This window comes from Macaca mulatta, chromosome 4 (genome assembly GCF_049350105.2).
Source record: "Macaca mulatta isolate MMU2019108-1 chromosome 4, T2T-MMU8v2.0, whole genome shotgun sequence".
Lineage (NCBI taxonomy): Eukaryota > Metazoa > Chordata > Mammalia > Primates > Cercopithecidae > Macaca > Macaca mulatta.
This window is the reverse complement of record NC_133409.1, coordinates 73,164,414-73,182,819: the sequence shown is the minus strand read 5'-3', so window position 1 is coordinate 73,182,819 and position 18,406 is coordinate 73,164,414. Positions and strand designations below refer to the sequence as shown.

The 18,406-nt window shown below is 41.8% G+C and overlaps 1 protein-coding gene across 3 annotated transcripts in view; it reads left to right on the top strand.

The window, feature by feature from the left end:
* Positions 1-690: 690 nt before the first annotated feature.
* IPCEF1 (interaction protein for cytohesin exchange factors 1) overlaps positions 691-18,406 on the top strand; it is a 203,425-nt gene continuing 185,709 nt past the window's right edge. For all 3 annotated transcript variants that reach the window (XM_077998570.1, XM_077998569.1, XM_077998568.1), the window contains exon 1: positions 691-825. The gene's annotated coding sequence lies outside the window, so the exon portion shown is untranslated. The remainder of the gene's footprint in view (positions 826-18,406) is intronic.

Genomic DNA, 18,406 nt, shown 5'->3' with positions numbered 1-18,406 from the left:
ATTTATTTGAGAGCAGAATATAAATAGAGTGAGACTGTATTCATTTCCCAAGAAGGTATGGAGAACCAAGAAGCTGGTGTTGAAAGGGAGATTGGGAGGGCAGGAATTTGTTTGTAATAAGATGGAATATCTCTGACTTTCAGCCTGCCATTTTCCTTTTCCAGTGTGGGAACGAAAAGTTTTGAAGTTAGAGACTCTACTATGTGTACTGCAAAAGATGGCAGGCTAAGACTTATTTTTCTCCTAAAATACTTTTTACAAATGTGTGTGTACCCTCTGTTTATGAGAGCATTAGGAATGATTAGGAAAGGAGGAAAGAGGGAAATCTGAAAGAAGATTGAACCTAAGGGGTTGAAGTGGCATTTCACCCAAAAATGCTGAGAATGACTCTGCAGATCATCTTACCCTCCATGCCCTGTAAATGAACATTCTTGCCTCCAAAACAGGAAAGCAGAACCATGAACTATTTTGCCAATGTGCTCAGCAAATGAGCACACTGGGGGCAGTGCTTAGTGATCAATGAAGTCAGGCAGATGGGGTGTGCTTGCCTTACATGTACTTTGTCCTGGATATGGGCATCCAGGAAGAGTTTGATAACAATGAGAAGGAAGAGCAATAGGATTGAGGAAGTAGAGATGACACTTCCTCTTCTTTCGAAAGAGCTTTACTCTCTGATCAGCTTTGAATGTTAGTTCTGGGTTGACTGAGCCTCCAGAGCTAAGGCTGCTTTGAGTAGAATCCTCAAGCTTGGCCTCAGAGTACTATGAGGCTTCAGAATCCAGAAATAAAGAGACTACTCTTGGATTTACTCTCTTTGTATTGCATGTAAGTAACGTCACTCCTTGGCTGATGTGTGAGAGGTAATTGCTTGACAGATCAAGATGGCAAAGCAATGGATACCCTAGAACTCTACTTAGAGTAGTGAGGTAGGAAATGTGGCTTTGGGGATATGATATTCACTAAGCTCTCTGTAATCTGGGAAGCCAGGTGCTAAAGATTCTCTAATTCTGTGAAAGCTTTGAAAGAGGAGAGAGTTGTATACTCACCGTGCTTTTGTGTTTCTTAAATGGGTGTTGTCTTGATAGGTGTTTAGACTGCAGACCACAGGTTTGATTTAGAAAAGCACTTTTCAGCGTGTGTTTGGGTCCTGAGGAGTTCATTGTGGGAAGCGCTCTGGGGCCGCCCTCTTTTGAGAAAGTGTGTTCTTTGTGGGGGAGCTTCCTTTGCGTGGAGGCAGCTGGGGGGCATTTTACTCTTTCATAAAGGTCTTGGGCTTGACACAATATCTCTGGTATGAAAATGACAGCTAGGTGTTGTTGGTTCAGAGGCTTTTAGTAAGGGTGTCTGGGGCACCTGATTTTTCTTTGTTGGGGTGTATGTGAAAGAATTTAATTATAGGAGGCAGAATTATAACCCACTGAAGCATCTTTGACTACGGCAGTGGACTTTATTAGTCTTGAGTGGCCTATGTGTTCCTAGTGCTGTCCTTGATAGTCTAATTTCTATTTAGTTATTTATTTTATGTAGAAAATAGAAACAGAGGGCTGAGCACGATGGCTGATGCCTGTAATCCCAGTACTTTGGGTGACCATGGCGAGAGGATCACTTGAGGTCAGGAGTTTGAGACCAGCCTGGGGGCAATGTAATGAGACCTCATCTCTACAGGAAAAAAAAAAAAAGGAAAATAAAAGAAAATAGAAATAGAAGGCCAGGTGTGGTGGCTCACACTTGTAGTCCCAGTACTTTGGGAGCCCAAGGCAGGTTGATCCTGAGGTCAGGAGTTCGAGACCAGCCTGGCCAATATGGTGAAACCCCGTCTCTACTAAAAATACAAAAATCAGCTGGTCATGGGAGCATGCACCTGTAATCCCAGCTACTTGGGAGGCTGAGGCAGGAGCATTGCTTGAACCTGGGAAGCGGAGGTTAGAGTGAGCCTAGATTGCGCCACTGCACTCCAACCTGGGCGACAGAGCAAGACTCCATCTCAAAATAAAATAAAATAAAGAAGAAAACACAAAAAGAAAGAACATGCATTTCTTTCTGCTCACATCATGCAAGCGAGGAGGAAAAGGGTGTAAGTTTGTGTATGTGTTGATGAACTCATTCTTTAATTTACCTTTTAATTTTCTTCCATTCCTCTTTTTATAAATCAAGTGTCTTTTCTGGAGTGGGTCCATGTATGAACTATTTCAGGCAAGCTGTGTTAAGCAAATATACATCATCAGAGTATGGAAATAGGAAGTTCTTTCCTGCGGTAGTTTGCTGTGGCAATAAGAGATAAGAAATTACTTCATGACTATTGCCTGAGACTTTCCTTTTGACTCGTGTATCCTTTTGAATCAACAGCTCACTTCTGCTTTCCATCCAGCTTGGAGGCTCTGCAGTGTGAGCTGATAAATGAAGTACAGGTTAACAATTTGCAAGTAGGTCTAATGTGGCAAATGGTGTGTGTGTGTGTGTGTGTGTGTGAAGAAAAATCCTAAAAAATAAGCTTTTCAGCCTTAAAGAGAATCCTGCAAATGGAGGAGTTACTTGTGCTCCCAAGTGCTCAGAACAGTGCCTGCTCTCAGTAAATATTTGTTGAATGAATGAATAACTGGGATAATTCATAAAATGAATGTGGTAGGAAAGCCATTGCTTTATCTCTGTTACTCAGGCACTTTAAAAAGTGAAGGTTAGAAAAGGTCAGAGTGAAGCAGGAGAGGAGAATATGAAGGTATAAAGAAAGGGTGTGTAGAACAGGGATCAGAAAAATCCCTAGGTCATAAAGTGAAAGGGGTGGCAATACTTGGTGGTAGAGGTGGAGGTGGAGATAAAGGGCGTGGTGGTGGAATTGGTGGTGGCAGGGGAGGTGATGGTGGAAGTGACGGTGGAGATGGTAGAGGTGGTTGTGGAGGCGATGGTGGAGGTGGTAATGGAGATGGTAGAAATGGTGGTTGGAGTGGTAGAGGTGATGGTGGAAGTGATGGTAGAGATGGTGGAGGTGGTTGTGGAGGAGATGGTGGAGGTGGTGGTTGAGGTGGTGGTGGAGATGGTGGAGGTGGTGGTTGAGGTGGTGGTGGAGATGGTGGTTAGAGGTGATGGTGGAGGTGATAGATGGTAGAAGTGATGGTAGATATGGTGGAGGTGGTTGAGGAAGTGATGGTAGAAGTGACAGTACAGATGGTGGAGATGGTGGTTGGAGATGATGGTGGTAGAGGTGATGGTGGAGGTAATTATGGGAAGGTCAGTGTAATTTAGCCAAGAGAAAACACAGTTTGGGGGTCAGATAGATCTGTTCAAAATCTGTATCTCTGAACCCACCAGCTCTATGACCTCTGAACCTATTAAGTGGTGACTATAACATACTGACTTTTTGGGTTGTTGTATGAGCGTTAAAAATATGATTGCATTAAATGGCAGTTATCAATATCAGTCTTCAAGTTGCCACAGCCACGCTTAAAAATTTAATCGCTAATTTGTCTTTTCTTCTTTATGCTTTGTGCATTTTCTGAATTTTATAAAGTGAAAGTGAGTTTTTAAAAGAATCATTAATTTAAAATAAATATTATAATCCTAGTTATCAGAATGGTTGAACACATGGTGGTATATAAAGAAATGTCATCAATAAAATGATATTTATGGAAATATTCTCATGATGTAATGCTAAGTCAAAAAAGGAGGAACATAACTTTTTCAACTATGTAAAAATACTGCAAAGAAGCAAGATTTGGGTGAAAGGTGTTAAAATGTTAATATATGAACAGTGGACTTATAGCTCATGATTTTTCTTTCTTTGTACTTTGTACTCTATTTTTTTCCCAGATTTTTCATTAGTGGAACATACCTTAACTATTTTAGTAATATGAAAATAAAACAAATGTTGAAAGAAAATAAATAAGCCCGGTGCGGTAGCTCACGCCTGTCATCCCAGGACTTTGGGAGGCCAAGGCAGGCAGATCACCTGAGGTCAGGAGTTCAAAACCAGTCTGGCCTACATGGCAAAACCCTGTTTCTACTAAAAATACAAAAATTAGCTGGGCATGGTGGCGGGCGCCTGTAACCCCAGCTACTCAAGAGGTTAGGCATGGGAATCGCTTGAATCCGGGAGGTGCAGTGAGCCGAGATCACGCAGCTGCACTCCAGCTTGGTCAATGAGGGAGACTTCATCTCAAAAAAAAAAAAAAAAGAAATGGACAAAAATTTAACCCTCCTTAAATCTTCCACCAACAAGACAACAAAAGCAATGTTTTAGTTATAGTGTGCTAAAGTTCATGGTTCATTGCAGTCTAAGAAATGACACTTAAAATTTATGTTATTTAGTCTTTGTAGGGGAATCCCCTTTGACAGTAAGCCTGGTGCAGAATCATGTGTCAACTCTGAAGTGAGAAAAAGGAAACATGGTCCCCCTGGGGCTGGCTGGTCTGATTAATTCCTAGAATGACCTGAAAATGAGTTATTTTCTCTGAATGATTTATAACTGCATCTAAACCTGAGTTTGATGATTTCCTAAAAAATTCAATAGTCAATTCGTCAGTTACTAATACTAAGTTCAATTTAAATCTCCCAGTATAATTGCAATTCATTTTTTAGGGAATGTTGCCATATCTTTATCATCTTGGTACGCATAGGGAGAGGTCATGAAAACATTTTTGCAGAGTCACAGATTATTTTGTAGAGTCAAGAATTATTATTCCTGTTGTTAGAATCTTGGCCCTGCCATCTCTCAGGGCCAGCAGGTCACCATGGAGTCCCTTATCAGGGACATAAGCAAAATAAAATATTTTGGCTTGTAGGCATTGAAAAAGAATCTTCTGTCTTTGTCTTAGAATCAATCTTTGCCTTAGAAAGGAGAGATAGTTGGCAGACAAAAAGGCAAAGGGCTGAACAAATGTGAGCAAAGACAGGCCTCCTAGACTGACACAGGGATTGACACAGAAGGGCTGAAAGGTGAAAAGTGAGCCAGCTTAAACTCAGCCCAAAGTTACTAGAATGTGGATGAGTCTTTCAAAAGAAGTCTGCATGAAGAATGACCAGATCGTCAAGGAAAACTAAGTCAAGTTAGAAATGAAAGAATTAATCAAAGAAACAAAAACCCAGCATGCACTAGGCATCGAAATAGAAATAGCAGCATGATAGGATTCCTAACAGAGTCTACAGCATTTTCTGAATATTTCATATGTGGAGTGCTCAATAAAAACCAATGATATTACTGAGCACTTGGTAGGTTCTAGACACTGTGATCTGCACTTTTATTTTTACCTTTTAGTTTACATTTACATTTACAATTTCTTTTTCTTTCTTCAACTGTTATTTTAAGTTCCAGTGTACATGTGCAGAATATGCAGGCTTGTTACATAGGTAAATGTGTGCCACGGTGATTTGCTGCATAAATCAACCCAACATCTAGGTATTAAGCCCAGCATCCATCAGCTATTCCCGAAGCTCTCCCTCTCCCCCCGCCCCCACAGGCCTCAGTGTGTGCTGTTCCCCTCCCTGTGTCCATGTGTTCTCATTGCTCAGCTCCCACTTGTAAGTGAGAACTGCGGTGTCTGGTTTCCTGTTCCTGCGTTAGTTTGCTGAGGATAATGGCTTCAAGCTCCATCCGTGTCCCCGCGAAGGACATGATCTCGTTCCTTTTTAGGCTATTTCAGCCACTTCTTAAAACAGTTCTGGGAAATAGTACTATTGTTATCTCCATGAAATTGAAGCTTAGAGAGGTAAAGTCCTCTGCCTCAAACCACCACAATAGGCAGGAGAGAGGGATTCAAACCCAGATCTTTGTGTCTCTGAGCCTGTGGCCTAACTACCATTCTACACATTACATTGTTTTCATTTATGTTAAAGTTTTTGTTACATAAATAATGATTTGACACCAAGGGCGAGTGTGAGCAGAGCAGATTTGCTCTCTACTTTAAAACCGTCCAAGTGAAATTCTTTTCTACTTTCTTAGGGAGGAGGTAGTGGAAAGGAGTTGTTCTTTTTTCCAGGAAACTGTCTGTGCCTTGGCATGACTGCACATCCGTGATTGTCTTCTTAGGCAGCCAGGTGGTACCGTGTAGGAAATGCTTCCAGCCAGCAGGGAACAAAAGGGGACTGCGGGGACCTCAGAACCATCCCTCGGTAGTTCACAGCCACAGTCAAGATATGTGACTGTTCCATCACCACAAGGATCCCTCACGCTGCTCTTTCATAACCGTACCCAATCTAATTAAAAAATATCCAGTTTCCATTTTGAGTATTGTTGGACCCATATTGATGGGACCTTCTATTAGGCTCAATTTTTTTAGTGGGAGCACCACAGATCAAAAGGTTAGGAGACTTGAGTGTCCTGCCTGTGGTATATAATAGTTTTGTGCTATAAGCAAACATTCAACTTCTCCACGCTTGAGTTTTCTCATCTATAAAAGCTGAGATAAAAATACCAAACCAGGCCAGGTGTGGTGGTTGATGCCTGTAATCCTAGCACTTCAGGAAGCCGAGGTGGGAGGATCAATTGAGGCTAGGAGGTGAAGACCAGACTGGGCAATAAAGCAAGATCCCATCTCTACAAAAATAAGAAATGTGGCCAGGTGTGATGATGTGTGGGCCTGTAATCCCAGCTGCTCAGGAGGCTGAGGCAGAAGGATCCCTTGAGCATAGGAGTTTGAAGCTGCAGTGAGCTATGATCATGCCACGGCTGTACAGCCTGGGCAACAGAGTGAGACTCTGTCTCTGAAAAAATAAAAAAACTAACCAATTGCTTTGATATATGGGCCAAATGAAAGTAAATGTATATACTTAGAAGAAAACAAAAATATTATAAACCAATGGAACCCTTCTTGGAAGCTAATACAGGAGGTAAAGAATGAAGGTAATTTTAGTGCTAGTAATAAACCCATCTGTGTTGCTGGCAAGCACTTCTAGGGGCCAAATTGAACATGACTCATTTCCATGAAGTTAACTCGTGGCATTGGGCCTCAAACAGTAGAGTCACTTCATCACTGAATGGGAGTAAATAAAGACACTCAACAATGAGACACATTTACAAAATGAAAATCAGGCTATTGTGAAATCTATAAAACGACTTCCTTTCATAAATGGAGTCTAGATAGTGATCCCAGATTATCATGACAATTTGGTTACTTGTTAGATATGGAACATTAGTGTCTATTTGGGGGGATATTTACTTACCTCAGTTTCTATTGAAAGAAAAGTTCAAATATTCTGAAAATGATGCAATGTGATGGAACTTTGATCCAAATGTAAAATCTAAGGCTGCAATCTAAGTGTATAGCAAGTGGAAACTTCTCGATAAATGGATGTTATATCATTTTAGTGGTTCATCTGTAATTGTTGATCACTTTGATCCATAAACTTAGGCTGGTACCTGCATAAGTACTTTAATGACAGCATAAATAGCCAGGATTTCCAGCATGTTCTTGAGTTTCTCTGTGACATAAGAATCTCTTAAATCCCCTTTTCAGCAGAATTGGAATTGCCCTGATTCCTATTACATGATTATCCCTAGCAGAACAACATTCTTTTAACAGGTAAATATCATTATAGGAAGCTAATTCATTTAACCTGTGCAAAACTGAAAATATCTGTTTTCTCTTCCTCTTAATTGTATAATCTTTTTCTAGACATGCAATAGAAACCTGTGACTAGATAGACTTTTTTCAAATTTGGACAGGGTAGAAGTTCTTTTTTTCCTGACTATTGTGAAGGACACTGCATTCCTAGGAGTTTTATGCACTGATCTCTAATGCCAGAGAGGAACAGAACATACAACTACTTATAAGCAAATGTACATATATTAAAAGAGGCTGAACCTTAGTCTAAAACAGGAAAATAGGCCAGGCACAGTGGCTCACGCCTGTAATCCCAGCACTTTGGGAGGCTGAGGTGTGAGAATCACTTGAAATCAGGAATTCGACCCACCACTTTGGGAGGCTGAGGTGGAAAGATCACTTGAGCTCAGGAGTTTGAGATCAGCCCAAGCAACATGTAGCAAGACCTCGTCTATACTAAAAACAAAACAAAACAAAAATTAGCTAAATGTGGGAGAGCATGCCTGTAGTCTCAGCTACTCAAGAGATGGAGGCAGGAGGATCACTTGAGCCCAGGATACTGAGGTTGCAATGAGCGATGACCGTACCACTGCATTCCTTCCAGGGTGACAGACAATGACCCTGTCTCAATAATAATAAGATAGAATAATACAAACCTCTGAGAAAGGAAAAAAGATGAAACCAACCAACACACTTTCCAGGAACCTTAATTTAACATTATTCACTCCTATAGAATATAATTCTGTGTAAAGTGTCACAGTTTATCCAAAGATAAGCTGTACTTATACAAAGTTATGTTTTAAGGAGAAAATCTTTAATTATTTGAAAAACTGAGCAAACAGCTATAAACATGAAAACCATATGTTTTAGGCTACTTGTTTATGATTATTCTGTTTGAATGGCTCAGACTACAGCACACTATTGGGTAAATCTGTAATAGTTTTATGGACTGATGAGAATATATATAATCTCAACAATTTATTGAACATGTTTGAAGATTCTGCTATTCTAGCAGATTAAATGATTGCAGCAGGAACATTGCATTTATTCACTGGAAGTGCAAGTCATTTGTAACAACTTTGTTCTTTCCACCAATTAAAAGCCCGAAGCAAATGATGTTAAAGACCTTATTTTCTGGTTCCTTGTTAAGTCACAAATCCCAACCTCTTTTTCCATCCTGATAAAAAATAGTCAAAGAGTTGTTCTTACTAGTGGTTGTGAATACTAACCATATAATATGATAAGGACCCACTTATGAATATTCAGCATTCACCAAATACTTATTGAGTACCTAATATTTTCCACATAATGTGCCAGGTATTTCATTACAATTAAACGGACAAGATCACCTTTGAAATTCCCCTGGAATCGTGTGAATTAGTATTGTCTCTTGGTTAGACTCAGTTATAGCCAGTCTATCAAAGAGAAGTGTCTGAACTTGAACTCCCTGGGTCAAATACGGTCACAGTTTTCCAGCTAGAGCTGGATTTTACTCTGGAACACAGTTCCCAGCGTTTTCTGCACTTGGATTTTCAACTTGATTAATCAACTAGAGCAGCTTTTGCGTAGGTAATGGGGACTTGAGGGAGGGACTCTCAAACAAGGTTTGAGCCGGGCACTTGAGTACTATTTAGTTTTATCTTGTGAACACTCACAAACATTCCAAAGTTATGTACAAATTAGTTGCCTTGAGAGGAACGCTGGAGTCCCAGATATTCCGAGCTGAGGAGCCAGCACGGGGAGAGAGACACCAAGTCACCAAAACACAGTAAGTAAGCTGAGTAATGAAGGCTCAGCGACTCCAGATTGCCTTGAAGCGACTTTGCTTTCAAGTTGGCATTAGCTGTAGTCACAGGGTCCTAGACATGGGGTGTAGTAATTTCCACCTTGCATTGCATCCTCTTTGTGTTCTGTGCATTGGGAGCAATTTAGCAAGCGATCCCTCCGTCAATCTCAATGGACTTCAGGCATTGAGCACCAAACCACTGTCTACTCCCCACAAGCTCACGTTTCTTATCATTGTGGAGGTGGCCTTTTGCCAATGGATGGATGCTCCTGGCCCATGAAACATTCTAGGCAATGCCTGGAACTTTCTGGGCAGTAGAAGTCACTGATGTGAGCCTTAGAGGAAGGCAGAAAATAGAGTCCAAGAGGACTCCTTCTTTCTATAGGTTGGTGAAAAGTAGTTTTTAATGGCAAAACCTGCAACTACTTTTGCACCAACCTAATAATTGCAGCCCCTTCAACAGGCCATGCAGGCCTTCCCCAGCCTCACTGACTGTGTGGCACATGGAGGTAACATATACTGTCCTTTTGCTGTCTGCAAGGGACCGTGTTAAAGGCTTTACATTCATTATCTAATTTTTTAAATCAAATAGTTCTAGGAAGTGCTGTTATTATTAACTAGTTCCCTTTTTCTGATGAGAAAACACAGGTTCAGAGAACTTCAAACCTGGCTCGAGGTCACCCAGAAATAGTACAGTCAGGGTTCCAACCCCAATAGTTTGACTCTGGGGTCAGAATTTGAGCCTAGGCGTGTTTGACCTGAGAGTCCAGTATATAGCCGCCCTGAGGGAATGTACTATAATATAAGGAAAAGGATGCTACATAATTTCTTATTTTTGGATAAGGTTGTTTTGTGCTTGCCCACCTTTGTCTCCATTCCTGGAGCTGAGAATGTGTGTAATCCAACCCCAGTGAGGCCAGAGCAAGCTTGTTTGGGTGAATAATGATTTTAGGAGTGCTCAGCCCAGATCTGCCTGAACCTTGAGGAAAATCTCATTCCCAAAGACACTTCCAGATCAAAGCTGAGGAGAGTTGGGGTTGAGGGTGATGGAGCATTTTTTCTACTAATTTAGATTGAAAAGGGGAGGAAAACAGAGATTAAAACATAGGAAGGCAGAGTTTTGAGAGGATGTGCTTGGATAGGGATACAGTCTGACCACCCAAATCTTATCTTAAACTGTAATCCGAATTGTAATCCCCATGTGTTGGAGGAGGGAACTTGTGGGAGGTGATTAGACCATGGGGGCAGTTCCTCATGTCGTTCTCATGATAGTGAGTTCTCACGAGATCTGATGGTTTTATAAGAGGATTTCCCCTGCTTTGCTCTGCACTTCTCTCTCATGCCGCCACGTGAAGAAGGACATGTTTGCTTCCCCTTCCACCATGATTGTAAGTTCCTTGAGGCCTCCCTGGCCATGCGAAACTGTGAGTCAATTAAACATCTTTCCCTTATAAATTATCGAGTCTCAGGTATTTCTTCAGAGCAGGATGAGAATGGACTAATACAGATAGTCCATCCATTCTTTCTAATTATTATACAACTAGAAAAAGTTCTTGAATAAAGGAAAAGATTAGCATATGCTAAATTAGAAAAAAGGAGGGAAGAAATAACCTCTTTAGGCAAACACTTTGAATTCAACCTCATAGTAAAATGTGTTATCAACTTTCTTGATATCTAGAGCTTAAATTTTTAAAAATAATTATTTTTCCTTAGTTCACGTAGAATGCATTTTATTGCCAATGACACAGATAAGCAAGGAGAAGATAAATACTTTTCATGATCCAATAACCTTGAAATAATTATAGTTAACATTTTGATGTAAAATTTTCAATGTTTTTGCTTTTTAAAAATGTACATGTGAGGCCAGGTGCAGTGGCTCACACCTGTAATCCCAGCACTTTGGGACACTGAGGTGGGCAGAGGGCATGAGCTCAGGAGTTTGAAACCAGCCTGGGAAACATGGTGGAACCCTGTCTCTACCAAAAAGTATACAAAAAATTAGCCAGGCGTGGTGGCATGTGCCTGTGGTTTCAGCTACTTGGGAGGCTGAATCGGGAGGATTGCTTGGCACCACTACACTCCAACCTGGGTGACAGAGTGAGACCCCATCTCACAAAAGAAGTGTGTATTTACAAAAAAAGAGATAAAAGTGTATTTTAATATATTAAAATCATATTCCTAACACATTGTATATTTTAGATATAAAGATTTACCATATGGGGTACAGTAGCCAAAGTTTTTGAATGGATAGATGAAGAGATTTCTTTCTTCATGATAACTGCCCATAGGAAAGCTCAGATATTCAGAATTAGTAAATACTGAAGAATTGACAAATCTAACACGTTTTCAACCAAAAAATGGTGAGCAGTCATGTAAAACAAAAGAAAGCAGAAGTTAATGAAAGAACAAAAAGTGGTTGAGGCATGTTTTGGGAGGTGTCATAGCAGGTGGCAGCAGCTCTCTTTTGGAAAGTGGATTATTTTCAATTGGCTTGCATTTTTTTTTGCAATTTTATTTTGGTGTTTCGTGGTCCTGGAGACTAGTAGGGCTCTGATCTCCATGTGATTTTAAGCTTGTCAGAGTCATCATGCATGCAAAATTTTTGAGTTATCAGACTGTAAGAAAGATAATGTCTTAAGCCTAGAATTTCTGTTCAGTCCCCTGAGACATTCATCCCAATTCAGCAAATATTTGTGTAAAATTTTCTCTGTATTAGGCATTGTGAAGAATATAAAAATAAATATTAGAAAATAATAGTTACTACAAATATCTTACTAATTTACAGTGACAACAAAACACACACACGAAACAGTAAATAAAAGAACCGACCAAGTGCGGTGGCTCACACCTCTTATCCCCGCACTTTGGGAGGCCAAGGCGGGTGGATCACCTGAGGTCAGGAGTTTGAGACCAGCCTGGGCAACATGGTGAAACCCTGTCTCTACAAAAAGTATTAAAATTAGCTGGGTGTGATGGCATGCAGGAGGATCGCTTGAAACCAGGAAGAGGAGATTGCACCACTGCGTGCCAGCCTGGGTGACAGAGTGAAACCCTGTCTCAAAAAAGAACAACAACAACAAAAAAGACCCAAGTGACATGTGATTGTCATGGTGAACAGTGTAGAGAAAAAGTATGCTAAAAGAGAGTGTGTGATCCAGGAGCCTGTAACGGTGGAGAAAAAAGTTGAGTAACAACTTCCGTTCTGTTCAGAAATAAAGGGAAAGTTTCAGGTGGGGGGAGAAGACAGATGAGCATGAAAGTCAGTAGGAAAATGTAGGCTCAGAGCCCTCCCCGGGCGCCGTCTGTAATGGTACTTGGTATTCGTGCTCCAGCATATTGGTCACTCCTATACCGGGAAGAATCCTGGACCCTGGAGGGAAGATCTTTATGCTGCCAATTGCTAAACCCGTGAACATGGGGTTGTTTTCTTCATGTCTTAGTTTCTCCATTTGTGAAACGGGGAGCCTCCTATCTTTACATGCCCCAAAGTCATTGGGGCCTCTATGAGATAATGTGTTTGAATGAGATTTTTCAGTTGAAAAACAGGATGGAATTATCTTTGGTGGTAATGATTTACTGGATATACAGACGGAAGAAAAGCACAAAACCAGGACATGAAAGGACAGTGACGTCGTCATGATATGGCTCCGCTGAGGGGACGAACACCAGGGATCTTGACTTATGTGAATTAGATAAAACGACACGGACACATGTGGAGTGGTTTTAAGAAGCGGAGAATTTAATAGGCAAGAGATAAGGGAGAAGAAAGAAAGAAGAATCTCCCATGTACAGACACAGAGGGAGGAGGGCTCCAAAGCGGAGAGGAGACTCCAGTGTGGTGGGTAACAGCCAGTTTTATGAGGAGGCTGGAGGGGGCGGTGTCTGATTTGCATAGGGCTCAGGGGATTGGTTTGACTCAGCATGTCATTCATGAAGCCTGCAAAAAAACTGGCCCTCCCACCTTAGTCTTTTAATATGCAAATACAGGGCGCCATGATGTTCTGCACACGTGGGGATATGTGGGGGTGCCCATGCTGCCAGGAACACATGTGGGCAAGGACAAGAGGACAATAGTGGGAATTTCCAGGTTGGGTGGACCCAGTTTCTAATGGCCTGCATTTGCATATCAAAAGTTGCCAGCCCAGTTCTATGAGCCAAGGCTTTCCTACTAGACAAGAAACGTTTCTGGAGCTGCTTTATACCGGACGAAAACGTTCCAAGGACCCCTTTTCCTCTCTATCTGCCTAAGAGAATTTCTTAATAACTCCTACAGCAGTCACAGCACACCCGGGTCAATGTGAGTAATTTTAGAGACAGAGTGAGTGCATAATGGGGTCAGATTGGCAGAGGAAAGAAGGCTGGTTGAGAGGTTGAGGCCCCTGAGACTTCTCTGATCAACATGGAGAAATGGTGGGAAGTGAAGCGACTTGGGGAGGAAAAGCTTTCCCAGGGAAAGGGAGCATTTTGGAAGTCTACTGATGGGAGAGTTTTCATACATTTGTATTTCACCTAATAAAATGGCACTTTCCTGAGTTTTGTGGGCAAAGCATGATGTTAAATCTTTTAACATCTTCTTTCCACTAATTGAATAGGAGGAAAAGGAAATTTCTTCTTTTTCTTCTTATTTCACTTATTTCCTTTTTGTATCCCTAGAAGCACATGACATAATGCTTGACAAAAAGCAAAAAGATGCAGTGGCTTTGAGAAAATATTATGGTAACTGAAATGAGTGACTGAGGCAATGGGCTCAATGAATCGAGGTTTATTAGGCCAGCTTTAGGGAGTTTCTGGGAAAAAGTCGAGCCATAAACACATCTGTGGCTGGCTGTCCTTCCTTCCTTCCTTCCTTCCTTCCTTCCTTCCTTCCTTCCTTCCTTCCTTCCTTCCTTCCTTCCTTCCTTCCTTCCTTCCTCCCTCCCTCCCTCCCTCTCTCTCTCTTTCTTCTTTCTTTTCTTTCCTTCTTCTTCTTCTTCTTCTCCTTCTTCTCCTCCTTCTCCTCCTTCTCCTCCTCCTCCTCCTCCTCCTCCTCCTCCTCCTCCTCCTCCTCCTCCTCCTCCTCCTTCTTCTTCTTCTTCTTGTTGCATGTGGCTCTTTCGCCAAGGCTGGAGTGCAGTGGTGGGATCCCCGTTCACTGTAGCCTTCAGCTCCTGGGCTCAAGTGATCCTCCCGCCTCAGCTTCCTGAGTACCTGGGACTACAGGCACATGCGACCAAGCCTGACTAGTTTTCTTGTGTTATTTTCTGTAGAGACAGGGTCTCGCCATATGCCCAGGCTGGTCTTAAACTCCTGGACTCAAGTGATCCACTGGCCTTAGTCTCCCAAAGTGCTGGCATTACAGGCGTGAGCCACCATACTCAGCCTTGTGGCTGTTTTTCTGAAGATATATTTAGGAGGTTTAGTATTTACACATTTCCTTAAAGAGGGAAGGAGACTAGATGCAGTGGCTCATGCCCGTAATCCTAGTTCTTTTGGAGACTGAGGCAGGAGGATCACTTGAGACCAGGAGTTTGAGACCAGCCTGAGTAACACAGCAAAATTCAGCCCTGCCTGCCTCCCCTTCCTCAGCCCCCCACCCTGCCACCATTTCTCCAAAAAATGAAAAAAATTGCCAGGTGTAGTGGTGCGTGCCTGTGATCCCAGCTACTTGGGAGGCTGAGGTGGGAGGATCACTTGAGTCGCAGAAGTTAAGGCTGTAGTGAGCTATGATCATGCCGCTCCTCTCCAGCCTGGAAAGGGGAAGGCATGTAGGGAGAGGGGCGGGTAGGTAGTAAGAAGAATGGTTACATTCTTGTGAGACTTTAGTCAATGCCCAGAAATCTACATTTTACATAAGACAAGGTGAATAATAGAATTAAAAAAAAAAAAAGGGAGTAAAGGAAGACTCAATTATGCAGAGGTCTTTGGGTAAGTGGAGGTATGATTGATCTTGTCTTTGTTCTGTACCTGGGAAAAAAAGCTTGTAATGACATTATTGGTGTGGAATCAAACAGACTTCAGGTTTAGGAGCTAGACTTAGACTGCAGACCTAAAGTATAATTGGCATGTCCATGCTTATGGGAGGCCAGCAAAGAATTTGCTTCAAATGACCTGTGGGAGCAGTCTTGAAAGATGCCTGAGGCCTTTTGCCTTTCTGTGGGGGTCTGGGTAATGCATGCCAGTAACAGCTATTCATTTGAAAAAGGATGTTGCATGACTCAACCTCTATGCTTAACCTCTTTGACATAAGGGATTTGGGAGTCCTGAGATATTTAAATTTTCCTTTACGTTATCAGTACAATTGGGTAATAGTTGGAGCTCAGGCAGCAGTTCGAGGCTTACATATCACACTCTTCTTTTTAGGTGAAGGCATACAGACATTACAAATTATTAAGGTTTAATACAATCAACTCAGAATGAGTGGTGGTAATGATAAAGCAGGAATGAAGAACACATCCACACAATCTATAAAGGTTCATTCCAACTTTAGTGTTTGAGTAATTTCTTCCCTAATCATTTAATAGATTTCGCATTAGTTTTTATCTTCCCTTATGCATTGAACCTTCCAGTGGACACAGGAAGAAAAGCCAAAAGAGGAAGAAAGATGAAAAAGGAGGCAGCTTGGGAAATTCACACACTCTATTAAAAGATCCGGAACTGATTTAGCCTGGCAAACTTCCTGCCTGTTTTGTTCATTGCACTCTGTTCAGACTGCTCTCAAAGGCTCCATTTTGGCCAAATCTAGGCTCTTTCTCATGCTAATCTTTCTGGATTCAGCGTTCCTTTCAATATCAATCATAACCTCCATACCCAAATGATCCCTTCTGTAGGCTTCAAGCCCCAGGGCTTTCAGCCTCTTCCACCCTGGTGACTTGTACTCCATCTCTCTCAGACTTTTTCTTTTAACTATGGGCTCTTTTTTGATTTAGTTCTTGGCACCCTGTGTTGCTGTCCCTAGCGTGACAGGAAAATATCTTGGGCCCCCAAAATCACTAAGCTAAGAGGAAAACTCAAGCTGGAAACTGCTCAGGGCAAACCTGCCTCCCAGTCTATTCAAAGTTATTCCTCTGCTCACTGTGATAAATGCATATCTGATGGCCTCCTTTGGAAAGACTGATCAGCGACTCAGAACAATGCAACAGCTTGTCTCCCACCTATCTGTGATCTGGAAGTGCCCTCCCCAGTTTGAGCCTTCCTGCCTTTGCTTCAAGTTGTTCTGCCTTTCGGACCTAACCAATGTACTTCTTACATATCTATACATTATATATATATAAAATATATAAATATAATATGTATACACACACACATATATATACACATATATATGTATTTCTTTCTTTTTTTTTTTTGAGATGGAGTTTTGCTCTTGTTGCCCAGGCTGAGTGCAATGACATGATCTCGGCTCACTGCAACCTCCACTTCCCAGATTCAAGCGATTCTCCTGCTTCAGCCTCTTGAGTAGCTGGGATTACGGGCATGTGCCACCATGCCTGGCTAATTTTGTATTTTTAGTTGAGACGGGGTTTCTCCATGTTGGTCAGGCTGATCTCGAACTCCCAACCGCAGGTAATCCACCCACATTGGCCTCCCAGAGTGCTGGGATTACAGGCATTAGTCACTGCGCTTGGCTCTTCTCACATATTTTAATTGATACCTCATGTCTCCCTAAAATGTATAAAACTGGCTGGGCGCAGTGGCTCAAGCCTGTAATCACAGCACTTTGGGAGGCTGAGGAGGGCAGATCACCTGAGGTTAGGAGTTTGAGACTAGCCTGGCCAACATGGTGAAACCCGTCTGTACTAAAAATACAAAAATTAACTGGGTGTTGCTGGCACGTGCCTGTAATCTCAGCTACTAGGGAGATTGGGGCAGGAGAATTGCTTGAACCTGGGAGGCAGAGGTTGCAGGGAGCCAAGATCACACCACTGCACTCCAGCCTGGGCGACAGAGCGTGACTCCATCTCAGTAATAATAATAATAATAATAGTAATAATAATAAATTAAAAAATAAAATCTATAAAACCAAGCTGTGCCCTGACCACGTTGGGCAGATGTCCTCAAGACTTCCTGAGGCTATGTCACGGGCACGCATCCTCAACCTTGGCAAAATAAACTGAGACCTGTCTCAAATTTTCGGGGTTCACTCTAGAGACTCAGGAAGTTCCCTAGCCTCAAATATCTTCAACTGCTACTCTGCAATATGTTGAGGACCCATCTTTCCAGCCTTGATCTAACTCTAGATCCCCACTCAGTTTCCTCTTGCTAGCAGGTTTCCCCCACTCACATTACTGACATTATTTACAACTTGAACATGCTTGAAATTAAATTATCACTTGGCAGGGTGTGGCGGCTCACGCCTGTAATCCCAGCACTTTGGGAGGTGAGGTGGGTGGTTCGTTTGAGCCCAAGTGTTCCCGACCAGCCTGGGTTACATAGCGAGACCCCATCTCTACAAAAATAGTTTTTAAAATTAGCTGGATGTGGTGGTGGTGTGTGCTTGTAGTCCCAGCTACTCGGGAGGCTGTGTGGAAGAATCACTTGATCCCAGGAGTTTGAGACTGAAGTGAGCTATGATTGCACCACTGCACTCCAGTCTGGGTAACAGAACGAGAACCTCTCAAAAAAAAAAAAAAAAAAAAGGCCAGGCATAATGGCTCATGCCTATAAACCTAACCCTAACCACTCACCACTTTGGATGGGAGCAATGCTTGAGGCCTGGAGTTTGAGACCAGCTTGGGCAATATAGCAAGACCCAGTCTTTAAATTTTTTTTAAAAAATTAAAGATTAAAAAAATGATAAAAGTAAGTAAATAAAATAAATTATTACTCAATGTACTCTTGCTGTTCTTACGCTATTTTGAGAATTTATGGACAGTTGATTGAACCAAACGAACTTGGTTGAATTTATTTTTTAAAAAATGATTAGGCTCTTCTCTCTCATTTAGAGGTTAACATACCTTTATCCAATTATATTGTTCAAAATTAAATAATGAGATTCAGGAAATATGATCAAGTATAGAGTTTATTTTAACCTAAATCTTGAGAATGGCCACCCAGGAGCACAGATTCAAGTTGCCCTGCTGATTAGCAGCAGTTACAGGTGGGATTTTAA